The sequence below is a fragment of the Miscanthus floridulus genome, chromosome 5 (genome assembly GCF_019320115.1).
Source record: "Miscanthus floridulus cultivar M001 chromosome 5, ASM1932011v1, whole genome shotgun sequence".
NCBI lineage: Eukaryota > Viridiplantae > Streptophyta > Magnoliopsida > Poales > Poaceae > Miscanthus > Miscanthus floridulus.
In genome coordinates this window covers 145686664-145713040 of record NC_089584.1, presented here as the reverse complement: position 1 = coordinate 145713040, position 26377 = coordinate 145686664, and the positions used below count along the sequence as shown (strand labels likewise).

Here is a 26377-nt window from a genome sequence, read left to right as displayed (position 1 = left end):
AGCAACTATTATTATGTAACATTTAGCATTTACGTACAGCTCAGCAGCACTGGTATAAGAACTCACCTAGTAATTGTTCTTGTAGACATGATTGAGGACATGCATGAGTATGGTGTGTACACTGATGTCGTGGACATAGCCTTCGATGTTGACGAGTTGGAGGACTCAGATGTTGATGAAGATGAACATGCAAATGAAAATAATACACATCATCGCACAAATTTGATAGATCTTCAAAGATAGCAAATATATGAAGCATTGCTTGAGAGAAGCAACCGTGTAAGATTACAAAAGAACAGTACAAATATAGTTGCTCAGATGTTCCAGGTCAGTATCAATCAAGTGTGGAGTGTTTGGCGGAGAGTAAAGCAGTGTCGTGCACAAGGAAGACCAGTAGATGTTAGATCAAGAAGAAAGAATTGTGGCCGCAAAAAGAAACAAATAGACCTATCAGATGTTCTTAGCATCCCCTTGCATAGGAGGAGAACGATACGATCACTAGCTACTGCTCTTGGAGTAAAGAAGAGCACTCTACATAGGTGGTTCAAGCAAGGTCTGCTACGATGCCATTCTAGCACATTAAAGCCTCTATTGTCGGACGAAAACAAGAAAGAGAGGTTGCGATGGTGTCTGTCCATGTTAGATCAGCAGACATTGCCAAATGAACCCATGTTTAGTGAAATGAAAAACATTATTCACATGGACAAGAAGTGGTTCAACACCACATCGAAGTACACAACGTATTATATGCTTCCAGATGAGAACGACCCACATAGGACTGTGCGCAATAAGAATGCCATTGACAAAGTAATATTCTTATCAGCGGTAGGAAGGCCTATATATGATGATGAAGGTAATTGTATTTTTGATGGGAAGCTAGGAGTGTGGCCATTTGTTAGAAAGGTACGTCATGCAGTAGTATGATTTTCTTACTCCAAATTCTGCTAATTAATATTAGTGATTCCTTACTGGGTTTTCAATTATTGTAGGAAAAAGCAAAAAGAAGGAGCCACAATAGAGGGGGGCGAAGTCACCAAGCCTATTAAGGTAGATCGAACAACTATGAGGTCATACCTGATTGGTAAAGTTGTAAAAGCTATTGTTCGACGGTGGCCAAGAGAACTTGCAGGACAAACTATCTATATTCAACAAGATAATGTCCCTTCACATGTGCCAGTAAATGATAAAGAATTTATAGCTGTTGTAGCACAAATAGGGCTTGACACACAACTTGTCAACCAACCTACCAATTCCCCAAATTTGAACATACTAGACCTAGGATTCTTTGCTTCTCTTCAATCCTTAACCTATGACAGGATCTATCGGGTTCATAAACCCGGGGCCCTCATAGCTCGGCCTCCCAATAAAGGATTGACCCAAGCAGACAAATGCATAACTCATGGGCTGGCCCAAGTACCTAAATGACAGGCCAAAGGGATGATCGAATCTCTGACTGGGAGGCTTAGCCGAGGAAGAACAGCGCCCACTTTCTGATTTCGGCCCACCTCTTCGACTAGAGCACTCGCTTCGGTCTCTAGCCCAGCTCCGGATGGCCTCTCCGACCGAAAGGCCTAGCCAAAGCGCTACTTCCGACTCTGACCCACGTCTCCGATCGAGGATGTGTCAAACCCCTGCTCATGGCTCTTCTCCGACTAGCACGATCAGAGCCGACCAGGACCAACCGACCAGGGATGCCCGCTCAGAAATGACTAGGGAACGAACAGAGAAAGCAAGGTAGGGTGCACAAGTCAAACCATGATACCAGGGACCGTACCCTATACACCTACAGAAATAGCACTCTGCAACCTTCGTGGCACAACAGAGCCCAAAACAGTGCTGTAGGCGCTGACATTTTCCCTATAGTATTATGGGCACCATTAACTCCCATACGGTAAGGCTCCCCCACATGGCTCTGGGCATCAACAGTGTTGTGGGCGTCGGCATTTACCGTACCGAGTGAATATGGTGAAACTCCTCACATGCCTCTAGGTATCAACAGTATAGCAGGTACCGACATCTGCCATACCTAAACAAAACAATGCAACCTCCCATGTGCATCTAACATCCAATAGTGTTGTGGGCGCCTACCATCATCCTATAGCCGTCGGCATGGGCAACAAGGCTTAGAAGCATACGTACTCTCCCTCTCTCACTTGTAAGGCCATCCCCGTCATCTATAAAAGGGGATACAATCTCTCCCAATAGAGAGGTAGAGTCAAGTCATTCCAGATTCATTAGATCAATCAAGTTCACTAGCACACAACAGCAGAACCACCAGGTTCAAACTATGAGCACATGCTCGAACACTTAGCTCATAGCAGAGCTCTTGTCACTCTCGAACCTTCCGATCGGAGTCCGACCGAACCTCTTATACCCCCCATCTTTCTCCTTCTCGTTTGTAACCCCACTACAAACTTCGAGCACCTGGGCTCAGGAATAAAGTCACCAACCAACTCAAACTGGACATAGGGCACGTTGCCTGAACTAGTATAATCCCTGTGTCATTGAGTGCTAGGCCACCTCCGATCACTATGTACGGCAAAACTACAAATATTTACTTGTTGGTCACTTTCTGTACCGACAGATGGCGTCGTCCATAGGGACAATGTTGTACGTTCAACACTTTTTTGTCATCGGATGGCCCACTTTTCTACCACCTTCATCATGGTAGGCTCAGGTGATACGATTCGCTTCAGCTCACTAGAGTTTTCCGCACTCTCACCTATTGGGATGTGGGTTCCACCCATTTTTGAGCCATCCCAGGCCTTCCTCCTCGAAAGCCTAGACTTTGTCGCCAACCGGCTCGGCGTACTACACCTCCACAAGGAGGCACTCATTCTAGCACCCGTCAGAGAGGCGCCCTCCATTGGCTCTGAGACGCACGATGACCTCAGCGATGAGGCATCTATGCTTCATTCTGAGCAAACTTTCTGTTTAAACCCCATTGTAAGTAATGTATATGCTGTTATTTACTTACAATTCTCTATCTTTTGTCGATTAGCCGGAGGGACCCTGTTGTCCCCGCCACGACTGCCATATGACCGGTTCTCCTACGGCCTCATGTCTCCTATGGACGCGTACGCCCAGGGGCTCCGAAGGATGCCAGCGTCGTCCCCTCTCACGTCCGAATTTGTGGGGATGGCGAGCTATGCTCCCACCTATTTCCTCGACCTTATGGATGACAATGTTGAGAGTGACAGCTCTAGCATCAGCGATGTGGCGCCTAGCCACCGTCTATCCTAGGAGTGTGCTATGGTGGACGCTCTAGGATAGCCACCAGTGGTAGCGAAGTCCTTGTAGACTCACACCCCTTTGGACCCTCGTGCGGAGACTCCCACGCTCTCATGGGAGCACGATCAGGAACTACAACAACAGTGGCTGCACCAGCCACCGACTGCGCCAGCGTGCTCAGCATACCACACTATGCCCTAATGAGGACATCTCTTCCTTGGATACAACCATACCTATTGCACAGCATGGGCCAATGACTCGATCTAAAGCACGAGAACTTAATTATCATGTAAAGTCGTTCCTCGCTGTCCAAACAATTTCTTCTCCGGATGGGGTACTACTAAATCCTTGTGATGATTTCCTGATACTTAGGAAGATAGAAGGAACTAACTGGGTGCAAGGTCATCAAGATAACCATCAAGCGGATGCTGGTGTAAACAACAAGAAGACCATAGTAAACATTCGAAGTGCACGGTTGGACATCGTAGCAGCACCAGATTGATTTGATCATAACTCTCAACTCCGAATGTTGTTGAAGGCCCATGAGTACTCATTGGAAATATCTTGATGTCTAATTTCACATGGATCCAACCTCATGGCCAGACTCCATCGAAGATGAGCAAAATCAATGAAAAGACGTTCGGACCTCTAGTCATGGGCTGAGAACCACTTATCAAGTAAAGCCCACAAGGGGCCATTCTAATTTAGGGTTTCCACCCTCCCACGCCTCCTGGTTGTTTCCCACTATAAAAGACATGTAGCAGTCGCCATTTGAGGGTGGGTTTTGTTTAGATGCAGGTTTAGCTTCAGCTACTTCCTTGTAAATGCGTGTTGGCTAGACCACCCAATTTACTTGATTCAGAACCCCAAATTCGTGTCCTAGTTCAGATCCATGAGTTATTTCTCGTTTATATTGTTCTTGCTTATTCTCAATTGCTTGCAGGTTTAGGGTTGTTCTTGGTATGACAAGAACAACAACAAATCAGAGTCAGTGTACCTATTTCTAAGGTGCAGCAACCCTGCTGGATGTTGTAGTCAGACAGCCAACGTCGAATCCTTCCCCAAATCGAAGTTATGCCATCTTCTCATCGAAAGATTGGGATCAGCCTTTGCCATATCATGTGGTAATCAGAGCAAGGTTAATCGGTGAGAGTATCTACCCATCCCTTTTATCTACCTACAGTCCACAAAACTTCCCCCCAAAAAATAGGATAGAACAGAAATCCCTAAGACAAGTTTGTGCCTTGTTGTTCTGCATAGTCCTTACTTGTTAAGTTTTTTGTTGCATCGATTGGTTGAGTTGCTAGCTCTAGTGTTTAATCCATTAGAGTTTTGAGTTCTATTCACATTTTTGTCACCACCAGATCCACCGCTGCTATCACCACCAGTCCCACCTTTTCGCCTCCACAAGAACCCCCAGATCCTCCTCCACCACCATCTCCATACCATCTTCGTAGCATTCCAAACACCCCCCTATTCAAACATGGAGCTCCCTAAAGTTTTCCACGCGTTGTGATTTGATTAGCATATCTGAGTTCCTTGATTCAAAGAAAAAGATTGTTTGTGCTTGTTCTCTTGTGCAAGTTTAATTTATGTACCCCTAGTCAAAAAATAAATTGTATGTTGTGAATTGTTTGCTCTCAATTTCTAGTTGCAAAACTTGAGAGTTGTACTGCAGGTGAAAAATAGAAAAAAGGGGTAAAAGAATCTAAAAAAGAAATGAAGCAAGAAAGATAAAGAAAGGGTTTCAGAAGTTATTATTTTCCACTTCACTTGTGTTGTGTTGTTGGTGTCCGGTGGCTACATTTGTATCTAGGCTCGCGTCTCTAGAACGGTTCAACCTAGGACTAGCACAACATCATTGTTGAACGATTATTCAATTTGTTTGGGCTAACATGGTTCTAGCTGTCCCTTGAATTTGTTTCTAGCCACCTATAGCTCCACAAATTTATCTACAACATCATAGGTTTACATTCGCTGCCACAATTGTTGTTGTTCTTGCCAGCTGACAACACCTCCTACAAGTGTGGTAAGAACAAGTAAGAACTTGGTTAAGCAAGTTTGAGAGGAATGGAATCAACCATTACTTAGTTTTCTTTTGTTATTCGAGCACCTTCTTGTGTTATTGCTGCTGTTCACTAACCATGTCAGGAAATGGTGAGGACGAGTAGGGGCAACATGCACACTCACCACGCACAAGGGGCATCATACATGACTTCGAGCGTCGTATGAGGTTACGCGCTGAAGGCCTCAAAGAGGACGTTCGTGTTACCAATGAGTGCCTTAGGCAATTAGAGGCAACTCAAATTGGAACCAACCAAAGGCTTGCTGCGATGGAGGTTTCCATTGGAGAAGTGAACACTTCTCTTGCTGCTATTTTGGCTAGACTTGAGAGAATACAAGATGGAGGATGTAACCGTGCACATCAACACCACCGCAATGATGGTAGTGTGGGCAGTGTTTTAGCCAAGAATGATGATGTCTATGCAGGAGACACCAAGCATAATGATGAGGTGGATGCTCAACCCCATCGTCAACTGCACTGTAATCACCGTGGAATGGGTGCTAGGCCACCACGCCGAGAGGTATGTGACAATGATGATTCTTTGGGTAAAATTAAGTTCACCATGCCATCTTTTGATGGGAAATATGATCCTGATGCATACCTTACATGGGAACTAGCTGCTGATCAGAAGTTTTCTTATCATGATTTCCCTAGAAATAAATGGGTTAGGACTGCAACTAGTGAGTTTACTAATTTTGCTTCTATTTGGTGGAGTGAGTGTTGCCACACTAATCCAAACAATACACCTCAGACCTAGGATGCTTTGAAAAGGGTCATGAGAGCAAGATTTGTTCCTTCATATCATGCACGTGATTTGTTACATAGGTTGCAGCAATTTAGGCAAGGGAATAAATCTGTAGAGGAATATTATCAGGAATTGCAAACTGGTATGCTTCGTTGTGGTTTGGTAGAAACCGAGGATGAGCAATGGCTAGATTTTTAGGTGGTTTAAACTAAGAAATTCAGGACATTTTAGCTTACAAGGAATATAATTCAATCGATCGTTTATTTCATCTTGCTTGTAAGGCTGAACGGGAAGTGCAGGGACATCGAGCTAGCACGAGGACTAACTTTTCTACAGGTCATGCTAACTCTTGGACACCAAAACCTGCTACTACACCATCGACACAAGTAGTTGCTCCATCTCCTTCAAACAACAAACAATGCCCTTCTCCATCAAATTCATCAGCGTGCCCAGCTGAACCAACAAATGGAACAACAGCTCCAACAGCCAAGAGTTCTTCCATTGCTTCTACGGGAAGAACAAGAGATATTCAGTGCTTGCAATGCAAGGGTTATGGACATGTGAGACGGGACTGCCCAAGCAAGCGCGTTCTGATCATGCGACATGATGGTGAATATTCCTCTGCTAGTGATTTGGATGACGAAACATATGCTTTGCTTGCCGCTGACCATGCAGGTGGAGATGAGAATCCAGTTGAAGAACACATTAGAGCTAAACATTCATATCGTTATAAGTGCCTCATTGTGCAACGAGTGTTGAGTGCACAAATGGAGAAGGCTGAACAGAATCAGTGCTACACCTTGTTCCAAACAAAGTGTGTGGTACAAGAGCGTTCATGTCGTGTGATCATTGATGGAGGGAGCTGCAAAAACTTGGCAAGCTTAGAGATGGTGGAGAAGCTGGCTTTGGATACCCAACCGCACCCCCAACCTTACAACATTCAGTGGTTCAACAATAGTAGCAATGTAAAGGTAACATGGTTGGTACGAGTTAATTTTGCAATTGGCTCTTATCATGATTCCATTGACTGCGATGTTGTACCTATGCAAGCATGTTCTATGTTGTTTGGTAGACCATGGCAGTTTGATACAGACTCTATGCATCATGGTAGAACCAATCAATATTCTTTTATACATAATGGAAAGAAGCTTGTGTTACATCCTATGTCTCCTCAGGATATTATGAAAGATGAAATTGCTAGAGCTAGAAAGTTGAACACTAAGGAGCATGTTAAGAGTGAAAATTAGATTGTGGCTAAGGAACTTGAGCAACATAAAAAGAGAAACACTAAATTTGTTCATGATAAGAAAAATGAGATTAAGTTGAAGGGTTCCTGTTTTCTTGCTACCAAATCTAAACTAGAAGAGATTTATACTTGCACTACTATATGCTATGCTTTGGTTTGCAAAGAAACTTTGTTTTCACTTGAGGATACTCCTATTTCTTTGCCTCCTGCTGTCACTAACCTTTTGCTAGAGTACGCTGATGTTTTCTCAAAGGAGGTACCACCAGGACTGCCACCAATTTGAGGAATTGAGCATCAGATTGACCTCATTCCTAGGGCCTCCTTGCCAAATCATGCTCCTTATAGGACTAACCCAGAGGAAACTAAAGAGATACAATGCTAAGTGCAAGAATTGCTTGACAAAGGTTATGTGCGTGAGTCTCTTAGCCCTTGCGTTGTTCCTATACTTTTAGTTCCTAAGAAAGATGGATCCTAGCGCATGTGTGTGGATTGTAGAGCAATTAATAATATCACAATTAGATATCGTCATCGGATTCCTAGACTAGATGATATGCTTGATGAATTGAGCGGCTCAATTGTGTTCTCTAAAATTGATTTGCGTAGTGGTTACCACCAGATTCACATGAAGTTAGGAGATGAATTGAAAACAACATTTAAAACCAAGTTCGGTCTATATGAGCGGTTAGTCATGCATTTTGGTCTCACTAATGCACCCAGCACTTTTATTAGATTAATGAATGAAGTTTTACGTGCTTTCATTGGCAGATTTGTGGTGGTATACTTTGATGACATTCTGATATATAGCAAAACTTTGGAGGAACATCTTGATCATTTACGTGCTATTTTTTATGCTTTATGTAATGCTCAATTATTTGGTAATCTTAAGAAGTGCATGTTTTGCACAGATCGAGTCTCTTTCCTTGGCTATGTTGTGACCCCATAGGGTATTGAAGTTGATCAAGCCTGGCCAGTTCCCACTACGATCACACAAATAAGAAGTTTTCTAGGACTTGCTGGGTTCTATCACCGCTTTGTGAGGGACTTTAGCACCATTGTAGCCCTGCTACATGAGCTCACCAAGAAGGGTGTGGCATTCACTTGGGTTGCAGCACACAGGAATGCATTTGACACGCTAAAAGATAAGTTAACACACGCACCTTTGCTCTAACTTCCTGATTTCAACAAAACCTTTGAGCTTGATTGTCATGCTAGTGGAATTGGGTTGGGTGGTGTGCTGTTACAACAGGGAAAACCTGTGGCATATTTCAGTGAAAAGTTGAGTGGCCCTAGTTTGAACTATTCTACTTATGATAAGGAATCGCTTGCTCCAGTTCAGACTTTGGAAACATGGCAGCATTATTTATGACCCAAAGAGTTTGTCATACATTCTGATCATGAATCTTTGAAACACATCCGTAGTCAAACAAAACTGAACCGTAGACATGCCAAGTGGGTTGAATTCATCGAGTCCTTTCCTTATGTCATCAAACACAAAAAGGGAAAGAAAATTATAATTGCTGATGCTTTGTCTAGATATTACACCATGCTTTCACAACTTGACTTTAAAATCTTTGGTTTGGAAACTATTAAGGAACAATATGCATATGACAATGATTTGAAAGATGTATTGTTGAATTGCCAAGAGGGGAAAACATAGAACAGATTCGTCCTCACCGACGGGTTTGTCTTTAGAGCTAACAAGCTATGCATTCCAGCTAGCTCTATGCGTTTGTTATTACTGCATGAAGCGCATGGAGGAGGGCTGATGGGACATTTTAGTGTGAAGAAAATGGAGGACATCCTTGCTGATCATTTTTTTGGCCCAAGATGAGGAGAGACGTGCGAAGGTTCATTGCTCGCTGCACAACATGCCAAAAAGCTAAGTCATGCCTTAATCCTCATAGTTTGTATATGCCTCTACCTGTTCCTAGTGCGTCTTGGGAGGATATTTCTATGGACTTTGTTTTAGGGCTACCTAGAACAAAGAAGGGGAGAGATAGTGTCATTGTTGTGGTGGACACATTTTCTAAGATGGCTCATTTCATACCATGCCATAAGAGTGATGATGCTACACATGTGGCTGACTTGTTCTTTTGTGAGATCGTCCGCTTGCATGGTGTACCAAACACCATTATTTCTGATCATGATGCAAAGTTTCTTAGCCATTTTTGGATAACTTTGTGGGCTAAGTTGGGGACTAAGCTTTTTATTTTCCACCACTTGTCATCCCCAAATGGATGGGCAAACTGAGGTTGTAAATAGAACTTTATCAACCATGCTTAGGGCTATTTTGAAAAAGAACATAAAATTATGGGAAGAGTGCTTACCTCATGTTGAGTTTGCTTATAATCATTCACAGCATTCTACTACTAAGAAATGCCCTTTTGAGATTGTTTATGGGTTTTTGCCTCGTGCTCCTATTGATCTTTTACCCCTTCCAACCTCAGAGAGGGTCAATGTTGATGCAAATAAATGTGCTGAACTAATTTTAAAACTACATGAGACCACTAAGGAGAATATAGAGTGCATGAATGCAAAATATAAACTTGCTGGTAGTAAAGGAAAGAAACATGTCACTTTTGAACCTGGTGATCTAGTTTGGTTATATTTGAGAAAACATGGGTTCTCAAATTTGAGGAAGTCTAAGTTGATGCCTAGAGCAAATGGTCCTTTCAAAGTGTTAGAATGGATTAATGATAATGCATACAAACTTGAGTTACCTGTAGATTTCGGGGTTAGCCCCATGTTTAACATTGTAGATTTGAAGCCATACTTGGGAGAAGAGAATGAATGTGAGTCGAGGATGACTCAAATGCAAGAAGGGAAGGATGATGAGGACATCTCTTCCTTGGAGACAACCATACCTCATCTTGACTTGATGACCGCTCCGCACCGACCACCTGTACATGAGCGGCTTAGGCCAAACCGAGACGCTCGCAGCAGCGACCGGAGTCCCAGCCCGGATGGCCTGGGACCATGGGCCTTTGACTAACGCATCCAGCTCCTGCCGCTCCTGCCGTGCTCTAATGGAGGTCGAGGAAAAGGCAAGGCCAAGCGCCAAGATCAGGACAAGGGCCCCTCCATGCAGAGGGGGAAAACAAACAGAAAAGATCGCCGCCGACCGTCCAACTACGCGTTGGTCACCATGGCTGATCACACGGGCAAACAGCCCCAGCAGGACCTTCTGGCCCACTTTCATGAGCTCATGGAGAGCCCATGCACCAACCACGCCTACCCCCGTTAAACACCACTACAAGGACTACGAGCTCCTCAAGTGCCTTCTATGACAGGCCGACAGGCCAAAGGAAGAAGAAGGCGAAGAAGCAGCGGCCAAGAAAGGGAGCATAGTGAACAAGGATCGAGAAGATTAAAGGTTGAAATGATCCAACCGGACGCCTACCGACTGAAGGACGACAATGACGACATTCTCACCAAATGCTTGGAATAGCTATGTCATTTTTCTTTCCCTAAAATTCAGTCTTACCATTGTTTACTTAGCATTTGCTCCTATAAGAGCACGCCGACCCGAACACTTTTCGCCCCAGGTCGCTCGGGGGCTCCACGAGGGTGCACTACTACCTTCTCTTTTTTGTTTACTATCATATGGTGAAACTCCTTCCTACCCAAACAAAAGGGTAATTCGTTCCTTTAATTTGCCTTACGTAGCTTTGCTTTAAAATATTTTAACCGATCGCACCCTGCCTCTACCTACGGTTATGAGCAGCTGAGCCTCGTGGGCCACGCCTCGGGCTCCTAAGGTTGCAGCCTACGAGACAAACAGGCAAGTACGAGAAAGAAAGAATAAAAAATAAAATTATGCTAAGGGAAAAAGTAAGGAACGGAAGGGATAAGCGTTCCCAAACGGAGTGACTCCATCACAAAAACCGAAACCGATTGTAGTCATTGAGTACACAAGAACATTTACACAGGGGCTCCCCCATGAACTTAAACCTTTTACATCTACTAAACTACTTATACTTTACAAGCTATTGGGGCAGCTCGACAGCATCTGCTGTCGGTGCAACCGATGAAGGCATGGGCTGCTCACTCCCCGGTGGGACGACATTTGGCTCGGTTGAAGCCAGGGCAATGTCCACCTTTGACCCAGGCTTCATGCCATCCGTAGGCTGGGCGATGTCCCCCCAATGCATGCTTCCGACCATGTCTTCATGGCGGACATCCATCACCCACTGCGTAGAGACTTGTTCTGCCACCAACCTTGCATGCGGCTGCAAGCTCTCCCCGAGCGATTGGATGTCCTCCGTGCTCAAGCCATCAGCATACTCGCTGTAGATAGTGGCAAAGTCTAGGTTTGGGTGGTACATCGCCACCAAAGTCAATGCCCCCGACACTTTGTAGAATAGCCTATTTGTGATAAGGGCCCAAACCTCATCCGGAACCTCCGCCAGCAGGACAGCAGGCATGCTAGTACTTGGCACCGACCCGAAGACCTCTGAGACAACAAGCTGGGCAACATTGTGGATCTGGTCAAGTTCTCCCTCGAGAGCACGTCGCTCTTCAAGGGACTTGGCCAACTCCTCTGCATTTTGACCAAAAGTTGCCTTGACCGTCTCCAGGTCCCGCTCTAATGACTTCACCTTTCTGCACAGCTCTAGAAGAAGGGCAACAAGCTCATAAACAGGCTGAAGGAAGAAACCAATGCGACGAACAATAGAAAAGCTACGTACCACGGTAGAAGTTCTCAAGCGTGGAGAACTCCTTTGCCTGCCGTGCCACCTGCTTGTGCAGCCAGGCGCTCGCCTCCTTCGTCCTCATCACTCGGCCCTGAAGCGCGAGCACTTCCTGGTCTGCTTCCGACCGGGCCTTCTACTCTCACTGTAGGGCCTTTCGCGCTAACTCTAAGGCGTTCCACTCTGACATCAAGGCGCTCCGCTCCGACTCAAGGGTCTCTAGAGATTTTTTGAGTGCCACCTCAGTGTCCGCTAGGGATTTCTACAACCCCGCCTCAGTCTCCCACCTAGCGGGCCATCGCCGCCTTAAGCCCCCACTCGGTGGCGTTGCTCGCTCCGCTGCACGCTACTCCTCCGCCCACACCGTGGTCACCTCAGCCGCTCGGTCCTAGGACTCACAGCGGGTGGACTCTAGCTGATGCTCAAACCTAGCCACCCAGGCATGCTCCATCTAGAGGAAGCGAGACTTATAGGATGATATCTCCTTTAGACCCTACGAAAATGAAAAGCAAGCATGCTGAGGCAACCAACAAGAGACTCAGAGGTCAAGGACAAATATGGGAAACTCACCTCCACGGCGAGCTATAGGTTGACCTTGACTAACTACTGGGTAGACTTAACCCACTCCTGGGCGTCCTTGAGCTTCACCAACAGGTCGGCGAGTTCAAACTCCATGGCAAGTCCGTTCACCCCAAGGATGTCCCAGAGCTGACACTCCTAAGAATCCCGAAGGACGAATCGCGCCTTTGATGGGTCCTCAGGGCAGGGCCACTCTAGATCACCCTCCGGTAGCCTACTAGAGGGCCTAGCCTCCGACCGAACCACCGCCAGCTCCCGCGATGGCACCGGTAGCTCCATCGCGTCATCCGCTTCATCATCAGAAGGGATCTCAACCACATTGGTGGCATAGGGCACCGATGGGTGTTCCAACCTTGTCCCAGACGTGTCTCTCCCTAGCGTTTTCAGCTCCGACCGTGAGGGTGAGCCGTGTAGCCCTCCACCCGATGACGCAGGGGGCTCAGTCTCCTCCTCTTTCACCACAACTGGTGGAGGAGGGGCCATAAGGGACACCACAGGCGAAGCCTCTGTGGTCACCACTGGGATCACCGCCAGCACCGTCGCCACCGCTGCCGCCGTACCAGCAACTGACCCGAGGAACACCACCCTATCCCCCTCGCCTCTCGCCATAGTGCACAGCAGGGTGGGCCTCCAAACCTCCTGCACATGAGTTGGGGCGATACTCAACCCCGTCATCGCTCGACCGCTGACAAAAAGTACGGGTCAGTCATACTCCAAAAAAGACTCAACAAAAAGATCGAAAAGAAAACAAACAAAAATATATCAGGAGGTAAGCGGCACGACTCTAAAGCCAAGACCCGACATCGATGGGCTCATGGGGTGAGGACCGCTCCCAGGCTATGACCCGCGCCCCCTCACTTCAGCCGAGGGTGGAGTCATCCCGACCAGCTCCTGCCTAGCCTGCGAATCACCATGACCTTTGGCTTGAGACACGCCGACTAGAGCGGCAGGCGAGGCATCCTCCTGCTGTGAGTCATGCACTGGCACCGATCCTAGCAACACATGGGTGCAAGCCCACTCCTCTGATTGCCTGGCTTGCTCGATCACGCCCATGGCGGGCGGGGATGAGACCGGCGATGCCACCGAGGGGCGCGGTGACTGTGCCCGCTTCACCTCCCGTTCATCGGTAGCGTTTGCGCTCACCACACGCTTCCTCAGCACGGGAACCTCGGTGCGCCTCTTCACCTCCTGCTCATCACCAGCGAACATCGCCATAGGGTTGCGATGCTCTGCCGAGGTCAAAACAACCTTCGGACTTTCCTCCTCCTCGAAGAAAACCATGTCATCCACATATATGGGATCCTTCGACTCAAGCTTAGACTCGACATCGCTCTTATTTTCCCTAGCCTTCACGCGTCGGGCAATCTCCTTCTCCTTCTTATACTTCCGCTGAGCCACCTCAGCTTTCTTTTTCTTCCTGGCATCCGCCGCCTCTTTCTTAGCGACCTACCGAGCTGCGCCCTCTGACCCCTTCAGAAGGTGCGGCCAGGACCTGTAAGCATCAAGTACCTACGAAATAGGTGACTCAGAAATCAAAAAAGCAGGAGAGCAAAGGGGGAAAAGAACATGAAGTAAAGAAAGAGGAGCATACCATTTGGACACCATCGAGGTGTGTTGAGAGGTATGGGCCTTCCATCGACCTTCTCTTTGGGCTTTAGCTGCAGCGCCCGGTCGAGGCGACTCCAGACCTCATCATCTGGTGACGCATGATCAGGGTCCAATAGGCTGCCGTACCTCCACATCGGTCATGACCTCTCCGCCAACGGAGCAACCCGGTGGCAGCAGAGGGTGTGGAACACCCGCACCCCATCAAGGCCGAGCCACTTGAGCTTCCAGAGCTCCTCCTCAATGATCTCCACCTTCTTCTTCTCTCGATGGAATAGCCCCATGACCAACTATCCTGCTTCTCTGGCCTCCCGCCATTGAACACCGGGAACGACGCCTCTGCCGGATTTCTGATATAAAACCACTCCCCGTGCCACCCCCGATTGGAGTCATAGGGAATGTACATGGGATACGAGCCTCCTGTGCTCGGTTTCCTCTGTAGGGTGAAACCCCCCACTGGTGCGACCTTGGGTGGATTCCTCACCGGCAAAGCTTGCCCAAAGAACAGTCGCCGAAAGAAGTCCGCGTGCGGTTCCATCCCGAGGAAGGCCTCGTAGATGGTGACAAAGCCAGCGATGTGTAGCACCGTCGTTGGATTAAGGTGCTGCAGCTCCAGACCCCACTCATTGAGGAGTTCATGCAGGAACCAGAGCGTAGGGTATCCCAACCCGCTCTCATGGAAGGCGAGAAAGGAAACCACCTCACCAGGCCGAGGTTGCAAAAACTCCTCCCTCCCTGGAGCCCTCTAGTGCACCACCTCCTTTGGCGGCACAAACCCCTTCACGGCGAAGGCCTTCAACACCGACTCCCTCATAGTGGATGACCTCCAGTGCGACATCTCGCTCTAGGTTCATGAAAGGATTTATGAGTTTTTTCTTCTCCCTCTCTCTCTCCCTTTTCTTTCCAAGGAACCGCCATGGCTCTCAAAGACGCTCTCGACAAGAAGGAAAATGACAGGAGGCGGCAGATGGGGAATAGGCAAAAGAACAGAGCAAAAATCTTCTCCCTTCTCCTACTTAAGGAAAAGGGTGCAACAGTTGGGGGAGGCACGCCGATCAGGAAAGTCGAAATGATGGAGCGAAAAACCCTCTCTTTCCCATTAAATCTAGATGGGATGCACCCTGACCGATGAGACGCGCCCTGCCTGATGGAATAGTGCCTGATCAGACAGGACATGGCCTGGGCATGGCCCACCACTACCGCACACCAACCACTACCGCACGCTAGGCACAAGAACCAAAGCGCCACCGCACATGGGTAGCTCTCTGTATCATTAGGTGGGACTTGGAAAAACCCAAAATGGGATCTCCGCTAGGGGAGACCATCAGGCTTCCTAAGGTCGATCGAATGACTCAGGATAACACCGAGAGACAGGTAAGGAGCGAAGGGATGCCCCATGTAGGCCATGCCGACTTCGTCATGAACGACGAGCATAGGTCTCGGTCGGACATTTCCGATTGAAGCTCTTTAAACCCCGTCAGTCGAGTCATCAAGGTAACACTATCAACCCCCGCTATTTCTTTATAATCATTTCATACATCCATATACGCATTCATTCCATACACCCGTGCCTCCCGGATGATTCGAGGCCTGAACCGCCCGGGGGCTCAGGAACTAAGCATCGCACATGCAGCGAAACGCATCACAATGCTCCGTGTTGCGTCACGAAGCGACAGTTGCCTCATTCGACATGAGCAATGACCGATCGAGGTTCGAAGGCTGACCCACAAAGGGGTCGAGGCCACCCCACGTCAAACAGAGCCAGGGGAGAAAACACAGATGAGCCCCATGCGGCCCTCACCTAGTCTGCTCCAAAGCAGACAGGGCCATCTTAACCTTCTTGTTCGATCCTAAACCTCTACCAAGCCCACAGAATCTCCATCGAGGGGAAGCTGTCAGGCCACCTGGGTCGGTCTCCAGAATGACCCAGGCATCTACTGGGTTGCAGGTAAAGGAATAGTGGAATGTCACAAGAGGGCTATGCTGACCCCATCACAAACGACAGACCCAGATTCCACTCGATCATACCCGTTAGCGAACTCACCGAGCGCGTCACTCGAGCCCGACCGATCGGGACAAGGGACAAAACTCAACTCCTCTAGTTGTGAGAAACTAAGGATGGGGTAATACACACAACTCAAACCAACCCTACCAAAAGCCCAACAGGGCTCGGGGCCTCAATGCATACTAAACGCCTAGGTCTACGACCCCAAACTCGCTCCATCCCTTGGCTACGCTTCGACTGCACACCAAACGCCTAGGTTTGTGACCCCAAACTCGCCCTATCCCTCGGCTACGCATCGACTGCACACCAAACGCCTAGGTCTGCGACCCCGAACTCGCCTCATCAGGATCCACGAGCTCCGGCTTGCCCAATCCCTAAACTAACTAACTAAACTACCTCGGCTGCACGGGCTGCACCGATGCTTGGATCCATGACTTCGACTCGCCCGATCCCACGGTGCGCACCAACATCAGGACCCATGAACTCTATCTCGTCCGATCCCTAAACTAACTGTCTCGCCTGATCCCATGGCGCGTACCGATGCTAGGATCCACGAGCTCTACCTCACCCGATCCCAAAACTAAAACACCTCAGCTGCGCAACGACGCCTTGGTTGATGACTCCGTCTTGACTAAAAAATACGCACACACGCCCACTGGAAAACCCCCTAGACGATTCTGCCCGAATCGCCGGGGGGCTCGCGGGCTACACTCGCGCGACAAAACAAAACTTCCCCCACTGGTAACATGAAAAAAACCCCAGACGATTCTAACTAAATTACCCGAGGGCTCGGGGGCTCCTATCGGGTTCATAAACCCAGGGTCCCTCGTGGCCCAGCCTCCCAACAAAGGATTGGCCCAAGCAGACAAACACACAACTCATGGGTCGGCCCAAGTACCTAAATGATAGACCAAAGGAGCGATCGAATCTTTGATCGGGAGGCCTACCTGAGGAAGAACAGTGCCCGCTTTCTGATTTCGGCCCACCTCTCCGACAGGAGCACTCGCTTCGGTCTCCAGCCCACCTCCAGACAGCCTCTCCGACCGGAAGGCCTGGCCAAAGCACTACTTCTGACTTTGACCCGCGTCTCCAACTAGGGATGTGCCAAACCCCTGTTCACGGCTCTTCTCCAACTGGCACGATCAGAGCTGACTAGGACCAACCGACCGGGGACGCCCACTCAAAAAGTACTAGGGAACGAACGAAGAAAGCAAGACAGGGCGCACAAGTCAAACCACGATACCAGGGACCGTACCCTATACACATATAGAAAACAGTACTCTACAACATCCCTGGCACAACAGAGCCCAAACAGTATTGTAGGCACCGATATTTTCCCTACAATATTATGGGCGCCATTAACTCCCATACGGTAAGGCTCCCCCCACATGCCTCTGGGCATCAACAGTGTTGTGGGCGCCGGTATTTATCGTACCGAGTGAACATGGTGAAACTCCTCATATGCCTATGAGCATCAATAGTATAGTAGGTACCGACTTCTACCATATATGAACAAGACGATGCAACCTCCCACGTGCATCTGACATCCAACAGTGTGTGGGCGTCTACCATCATTCTGTACCCACCGGCATGGGCAACAAGGCTTAGAAGCATATGTACTCTTTCTCTCTCACTTGTAAGGCCATCCACTTCATCTATAAAGGGGGATGCGCTCTCTCCCAACAGAGAAGTAGAGTCAAATCATTCCAGATTCATTAGATCGATCAAGTTCACTAGCACATAACAGCAGAACCACCAGGTTCAAACCACGAGCACACGCTCGAACACTTAGCTCATAGCGAAGCTCTTGTCACTCTCGGCCCTTCCGACCAGAGTTCGACAGGACCTCTTGTACCCCCCATCTTTCTTCTTCTCGTTTGTAACCCCACTGCAAACTTTGAGCACCTAGGCTCAGGAATAAAGTCACCGACCGACTCAAACTGGATGTAGGACACGTTGCCTGAACCAGTATAAACCCTGTGTCATTGAGTGCTAGGCCACATCCGATCACAACGTACGACAAAACTATAAATTTTTACTTGTTGGTCACTTTCTGCACTGATAGGATCTCTAGGAACTTGGATGACCTGATTCAGAATATGGACAACGAGTTTCAGAACTATGATCCAGCTAATTTGAATAGGATGTTTCTAACACTACAAGCGTGTATGATTGAGGTGATGAAAGATGGTGGAGGAAACCGATACAAAATTCCTCACATGGACAAAGATAGGCTACATGCACTGGACATGCCGCCTAAAAGGCATCCTTGTGACCGTCGCCTATATGAGGTTGTGATGGCATCATAAGGGAACTAATTATGTTGCTACTGCTGTAATTTTGGGAGCCTTATAGTGTAAGGTTCGTACTGTTAACCATGTGTGCTAATGCAATAAATTAATCGTGTCTGCTTGTTAATGTGACTCATGTGTGCTAGTATTGTAAATTTGGAAACCTTATATAATATTATAATGTGACTCATGTCTGCTACTGCTGTAAATTTGGAAACCTATATGAGGAGATGCAAGCTACTACTGCTGTAAAAATTAGAGGGGATTTGGTTATCTAGATTGGTACAAACACCAATTTTATTAGCTACGATAATTAATTACTACAACCAGCATTTTGTATACAAAAGCAACCGTTCATAACACATTCACATCTAAGGAACAGTTCGTCACTACACCTAATTATCTAAACCCTACATACAACAGTTCGTCATCCCACAGCCAAAGAAACCACATCAAAAGCATCCCAGCAGACATCAAAAGCACTCCATCACACATAAAACAGTAATAAATGTACTAACGATGGAACGAACGGAAGCATATAGGCACCAGAATCTTGTACATGCTCACGAAGACGTCACGGTAGATTGGATCCATGTTGGCAAACACCTCCTTCAGTTGTTCAGGCACTTCGGTGGGTACCTTCATCCTCGAATCCTCGTCGACGGGCAGATCCTTGTGAGCAGCCTGATCCACGGTCACATCAGGGGTCATCTCCACACCGGCAGCCCCCCGACTGCGGCCTCGTCATGGACCTGGGGGTCAGGTCCATGGCGAGCTTCGTGCCTGTAGAGACATGTAGGCCACACGCCTGATCCTCCATGCTGGATTCTTCATCTTCCGAGTCGAGGACGTACACGTTGCCGTGGCAGTCGTAGTACCCTGTGGGTAGTGTGAGCTGGATCCTTCCATGGATGTTTTGCCAATCTCTTGCTCTGGTACGTCGTGCGCGACAAAAAAAAAAAATGAACGCATATGACGTGCGGCGGGACGGATAGCTAAAGCTAGCGACCACACACAACATCTCGTCTCGTGTATGCAGCATGCATCAGCATCACGTCTCATGCATGCAGCGTGATGCTGCCCTCCTGCAAGGCTGCAACCATCGATCCGTCCGTGCATTGGCCCCGGCCTCAGCAGCTAGCTAATCCGTCTGTTCCAAATTATTTGTCATTTTTTTATTTATTTTCGTGTCATAAGTTTAACTCGATTTGTAAAAAATACGTTTAATATTTATATCTCTAAATAAATTTATTTAAAAAACTAAATTCAAATATCTTTCTAATGATACCAATTATGAACCATAAATGTTAATATTTTTTAATATATATTCTGTTAAAGTTATTTATCGAGAAGAAAAAAAAACGATAAATATTTTGGTACTGAGGAGTAGCACATTGATCACGAGCCACCAAACCAAAAGACATGGAACGAGCGATGATAGTGGTACCGCTAGCATATTATAGGAGTATATGTGTATATATACATAGGTACAGTATTTTTATAGGAATATAATATCGGATCCACCGACATCTGTCACTGTAGCTTGCTGTGTGTGGTACATCCCGTGACGGAGGCAGGAATAATTTTTTAGGTATGACGAGATTTATAAAATTTAAACATGTAGAATAAAACTACATAAGGATTCACTAAAATATTATACAAAGATATATTACTTTGTGACAGTAAATATAAATATACCATGTATGTATACTACATATATTTGATATTTCATACGGATTTTAGGTATGGCAGCTGTCAAAGCTTGCCAAAGACCTGCCTCCTCCCCTGGGTACATACGTGTGTGTGTGCGCGCCTGGTTCCCCCAGACCAGCCTCCACCAACCTGCCCAACCCCATCCCGAGCTGGTTGCACCGAACCAAATCAACCACGAGCCCCCACCAGCCCACCTCCTCCTCTCTCTCTCTCTCTCCACATTCATTTTGAAATCGTCTTTTCTCTCTCCTCCGGCTCCGGGCACAGGCAGGAGGCGGAGCCCCTCAGATCCCGGCGGCACTCCTCCATCGCCGGCAACGCTCTCCCCAACGTGGCTTCCCTCCTCCAACAGCACGAGAGCGCAGATCCAGCCATGGTCGCCCGCCTCCCCACATCGCTCTCCCCGGCGGCGGTGGGCGACGCGGCTCTGCTGCTGGGCTCGTGGCGGGGCTAGGCCTTCCACGCCTGCGGTTTCGCGCATGCCAAGGGTAGGGCCGGGGCGGACTCGCCGACCGGCGGCGGCTGGCAGCGCGCGCGCCCGGCCGCACGTGGGCCAACGTGGGCCGCGCTCGCCCACCTCTCCGCGGTGCTGGCTCCATGTCATCAACCTCCACGCCGGCGCCTTCGACCAAGTGGCTGCACTTACGATTTGGTGAGTAATTGCTGCCTCGATGACATGTCATGCTGGTGTTCGATGGATTGACTTGCTGCTGATAGTTTGAATGAATGCATCTATCCAGGACTGAAGCTAAGGTGTTTGTTGAAATGCATAGCCTGTCTGCTAGTTGCTAAGTTGATCGAGTGCAATACGTGCTAAGATTTCATATAGGCTCTTCCTTCTTCCTTGTAGGGCTGAACGTGTTCAGTAGCTGACTTCTAAGCTAATCAGGGAGCCAATCAACGCGAATGACCCGAACGCTGAACTGAATCCCAGTTTCATGACCCCAGCTACGGTTACTATGCTTGCATGCATAATTTTTTACGCATGGTGGAACTGTGTTTTGAGATCTGATTAGAATAAAAATTTTGTATATTTATGCATTAATTTCTGTATAGAAGCTTGTCCGTTATACTTGAGTGAAATGTTTGATTTTGTACTTACTATGTTTCTTTGCATCCACTTGGCGATTTAGGGGAAGCATGCTTCTACTTGAGGGTCAAGGCTCCACGCAGCGATGGCAGCTCCGGCCCCCTCCCGTGACGGATCTACGGCGGCTCTGGTGAGGACTACGGCCATAGGTTTCAATTTTTTTATCCAAACCATGTAATTGCTTGTATGCTTCATGTGACGTGTTATTAGCCTTTTCAAATTATTTAGGCTTCCTGTATTCACGTGTTCCCTGAGATTCAATCAAACCAATATGAGGTCATCCCTATGTGCTGATGCATAAATAAATGTGCTGATGGTTTCTATTCACTCTGAGGCATATGATTTCTACTTCATAATCTAGCTATATCAGAGCCCTTGTGATCAAATCTTTTTATTTTCCTCCCAATTATTTTTCTATGCTTGCATCTCCCAATTTGTAGTAGTTGCATCAATGTAAGTTTCTATCCTTGCATTAGTGTCTGCCATGAAATTAAAATCTTAATTTTTGGTTCTATGCTTGATGAGTTGGGTTTTTATGCGTTATGTGTGTGATGTGATTTTAGCTGGAGTTGCTCTTGGCCAAGTACCTAGTCCTTTGGTTACTTTGCTTGCATGCATAGTTTTCTACGCATGGTGAAACTGTGTTTTCAGACTTGATAAAAAACTTGTATGTATGTTTCTATACACCCACTCGGCGATTTAGGGGGAGCATTCTAGCCTTCTAGGCTTGATCTCGGGCTCCCCTCGACGCGTGGATCTGGAGATGCTAGTAGCTTGTACTTCGATAGATGCATAGAAATTTTTGGATGCACAGAAATTTTTTAGATGCATACAAATTGTTTGTATGATTTTCAGTTTTTTGGATGCGTTCCTCCCTCGTCAGTCGGTCTCTGTGCCAGTCGGTCAGCCCCCAGCAGGTCCTCGGCACGTGTCGAGGAGACCTGCGGCTAGTCTGCACGAGATCGCTTTGCCATCATCATTGATTTGTTCTGCGTCTGATCGAATAGCAGTATGTAGCTGCCTCGTTCTTTTTTCCAATTTGTTCTGTCTACCTCGTCAACAGTAATAGCTTGTAAAAAAATATTTTTCTTTCGATTGCAGTATGTAGCTAACTACGATTTGGTACCACATCTCCCAAATTGAAATCTTATTTTTTTGGATGCATAGAAATTAAATTCTTAATATTTGGATAGTTAACTACTCATTTTTGGATGCTCGTAGGCGGCTGCTTGTCCGGTAATCTAGCGGCAAGGTTTCTATGCAGTTTAGGTAGATGCATGCAGGTGTCACCAATTGCAAGCTTCCATTCCTATTTTCTTGTTTTTTCCTCAATTCGTACGTACTCAATTGTAGTCTCAATTTAACCGTTAAGTGTTATTATATCACTGATTTACAGCCTTGGATTTTCTTGTTTCTATGCCATGGATTTTTATGTTTTGATTCGATTTAGTTGCAGCCTTGCAGGAAGACGGAGTTGTAGCAAACGAAGAGCTAGCAATGCAAGTAAGCATGGTTTCATATGCCTTTTTGTGCCTGTCGACATGTTTACTGCTGAGAGATGATTTTTATGTGATTGCTTAACACTTTTGATGCCCTCTGAAGCAGATGTTTTATGCTTATTCTTGATATAATGTGAATGAAGTTGAAATCTTTAATTTTTTAATGCATTAATGTAGCTAATATTAGTTTCATTACTATTTTTATGCTTCTCCTTGATATGACGTGCAATGAAATTGAAGTCTTAATTTTTTGTCACGAGGGATATGTATTCTATACATTGTTGGAACAAATTTCTATACATTATTGTAGCACATTTTTTATATATTGTTGAGACCATAATAGATTTTTGTGCCTGCAAAAACATGTTTACATGTCTTTCTTGCCGCTGTAAGGTTTCTGCCGGTACTAAAACATGTTTCTATGTCTTTCTTTGCCACTGTAAGGTTTCTACGCCTGCTAAAACATGTATATATGTCTTTGTTGTGATGTAGGATGGTTGGAAGGATGTTTCTGTGCGGCCTCCCCCTGCTCCCTCGTCAGCCCCAATACCCCCTGTTGCGGCGGCATCGGATCCCCGCTCCATCGACCGGCGGCACGCGGCCGCCCCCTTCCCAATTGACGGCGTGCAGCGAACCCGTCCATGACCGACGGCACACGGACACCCCCTCCACGACCGGCGGCCCGACCTCCCAATGGTGGATATGCGCGCGGCCTCCACATCACCCCCTCTCCCTCCCACTCGGTGGCACATCCTCCCCTCCCCTACCTCCCCATGGTGGTTGCTTGCTTTGATTTTGTTTGTTGATTTTGTGTTCTTATGCTTATGTGCATAAGTTTCTATGCCTGGCTAAACTGTAACTTGGTATGTATTTGATACATTGTTGCAATAAATTTGTATACAATGTTGGAGGAGTTATCTGTGCAATTCTGCACAATTATATACATGGTTGGAGCACTCTTCTATGCATTGTTAGAAAACTTTGACATACATTGTTGGAACAATTATCTATGCGCTTCTACGCAATTCTATACATTGTTGTACGTAATTCTATACATTGTTGGAACACTGATTTTTATGCAGTAAGAAAATTAATTTTTATTTATCTAACTACTAATTTCTATGCAATGTTGATGTCAAAAACATTTCTGCGCATCTTGACTAATGATTCTACGAATCCGATCGTTCATCTATTGACTAATAATTGCACAATTTGGTTGTACTTATGCACATAAGCAAACTACTAATTTCTATGGTTGTACAGTTTGGTTGTACTTTGTGAGACGAATAATTTCTATGCAACCAAACTACTAATTAGGCACAGTTAGGCAACCAAACTGTGAGACGAACGTTTCTATGCAGTTTGTACTTTGTGAGACGAATAATTTCTATGCAACCAAACTACTAATTAGGCACAGTTTGGTTGCACAAACTGTGAGACGAACGTTTCTATGCAACCAAACATTTCTGCACATCCTAACTGTGTGCAACCAAGCTACTAATTAGGCACAGTTAGGCTTAAAACGTTCGTCTCACAGAGTACAACCAAACTACTAATTTCTATGTAGTTTGGTTGTACTTTGTGAGACGAACGTTTTGAGCCTAATTAGTCAATGGTTGGACAATTATTACCAAATACAAACGAAATGCTACATTGCGCTACAGGAAATTCGTCGGCGCCAAATTCGTCTGAACTAAACAGGGGCTCATTCATCGACTAATTTCTATGCAGCGCCGTGAAAAAAACATTTCTATGCAGTTTGAACTGGGATTTTATGCATCTGATCTACTAGACATGTAGCGGTCCTCCACCTGTGCGTGCCAGCACCGCGGACCTAAATGATTAGGCTAGGGAGGCTCGCTTGGACTCTCCATTAGCTATCAGTGTGTGCGTGTATATATACTATTGAGAGATAATATATATTACTATAGAGAGGTTAGGGCTCCCAATAATTAGAGGAAGCCCCAGCACAAAGTGCAGGTACATGGTCTACCGAACCAGCAGCCCGGGCCAGCAGTCCAGACCTGCACATTTCAAATCGCTCTCTTCTCTCGTGTGCCGACGACCGAGAATTTTTTTTAATTTTAACACTTTTTCAAACTTAATTTTAAATCTAACACTCTTGGTTTTTTTATAAAAAAATTAACAATTTTGGTCACGCCTGTTGCCCTGGCGCGGCCAAATGCCTGTGTCGCGTCATGCATGGTGGCGCGACAGAGGGCTGACATGGCGGCACCCAGAAGCGTTGGCCGCTAACGTGGCAGAGCTCTGTCGCGCCACCGATCTTAGCGCGGCAGTGCCGCTCCCTGATCCATGGCGCGGCAGAGCCGGATATAACCTCCGCCGCGGCCCTCTGCCCGAGCAGTCTCCATTCTCCGAGTAGCACAGCAAGGCTGGTCGCCGCGCCCGCCTTCGCCCGCGCCTGCCCGCCGCCGTGCACGCCGTCTGCCGCGGCCGCGTCCGTCCACGCCAACCAGCCCGCCCGCGCCAGCAAGCCAGCCGCGTCCACCCGCCCACACCAGCGCCTCCCCCTCCGGCCAGAACCTCCGGTCACGCACGGCGGCTGCCCTGCGCCCGCGCCTCCCGGCCCGATCTTACGTGCTGCAACGAGGTACTCTACTAATATAGTTAGCACATTTAATAATGTTAGTAAAATTATTACAGTATAGTTAGTAAAGTCAGATAGTTTAGTTAGTATACGTAATATAATAAGTTAGTATAGGTAGTAAAGTTAGGTAGTTTAGTTAGTACAGTCATAGTATGCCTCGTATAGATGTTAATATTTGATTAGTTAGTATAGTTATAGTTAGAAAATATATTAATGTTAGTATGGACATTACGTACTATGATTTCGACGACTTAATGAAGTTTCTTGAAATGCTTCTATAGATGGATTGTTGTGTTAGAGTTTTGTATGGAGGAAGTGTTAGGAGAGAGAATGGTATGTTTGAGGATATGGAAGAAGAATTGAAATGGTTTGATGAACCTCCTAGCTTCAACGATCTTTGTGTCCGTTTGAATATAAAGTTTGGCGGTGATTTCATACTAAAGGGGAGGTTTGATACTGGGAAGACTAAGGCACACTATGTCCTCATGCCCTTGCATGACCCTGCTCACTGGTCCCGCTACACTAGGGTTCTCCAAGGTTACAATGTGCCCATGGCTGAGGTGGTGGTGGAGAATGGGTACAGGATGCATGGTGTTCAGGACGGCCCGTCCATTGATGGTTTTGGAGGCAATGAAAAAGAATTAGGGGTTGAAGGGGAAGCAACTCAGGATAACATGGATTTGGACGATCAGTTGACGCAGGAGCAGTTTCATTCAACTGCAGTAGGCTGTATAAGCAATGACTTCAATGTGAATGAGTTCGAACGGGAAGAGGAGGAGCAGGAGGAGGAGGATAGGATCGGTGATGCAGTTAGCAGTGATTCAGACGATTCTGATGATGACCAAGGAGGTACAGATGCTATGGCAACAACGGCTGATGCCATGCCAGTATCGGTACATACTATGCCATTACCAGTACCAACTGAGGTTTTGCAAAGTGTCCATGCTCAGGGTAGACTAGTCATAGATTTGGCTGCAGATGATATCCCCTATGATTCATGGGCCAGAAT

At 46.8% G+C, this 26377-nt stretch overlaps 1 long non-coding RNA gene and 1 pseudogene across 1 annotated transcript; both read left to right on the top strand.

The window, feature by feature from the left end:
* Positions 1-318: 318 nt before the first annotated feature.
* LOC136454000 (uncharacterized) lies at positions 319-18485 on the top strand (annotated as a pseudogene).
* A 1882-nt stretch (positions 18486-20367) lies between these two features.
* Positions 20368-23675, top strand: LOC136453999 (uncharacterized). The gene is made up of 4 exons (XR_010759097.1): positions 20368-20823; positions 21022-21391; positions 22718-22764; positions 23253-23675. It is a non-coding gene; the product is annotated as an uncharacterized lncRNA (long non-coding RNA).
* The last annotated feature ends 2702 nt before the right edge of the window (positions 23676-26377 follow it).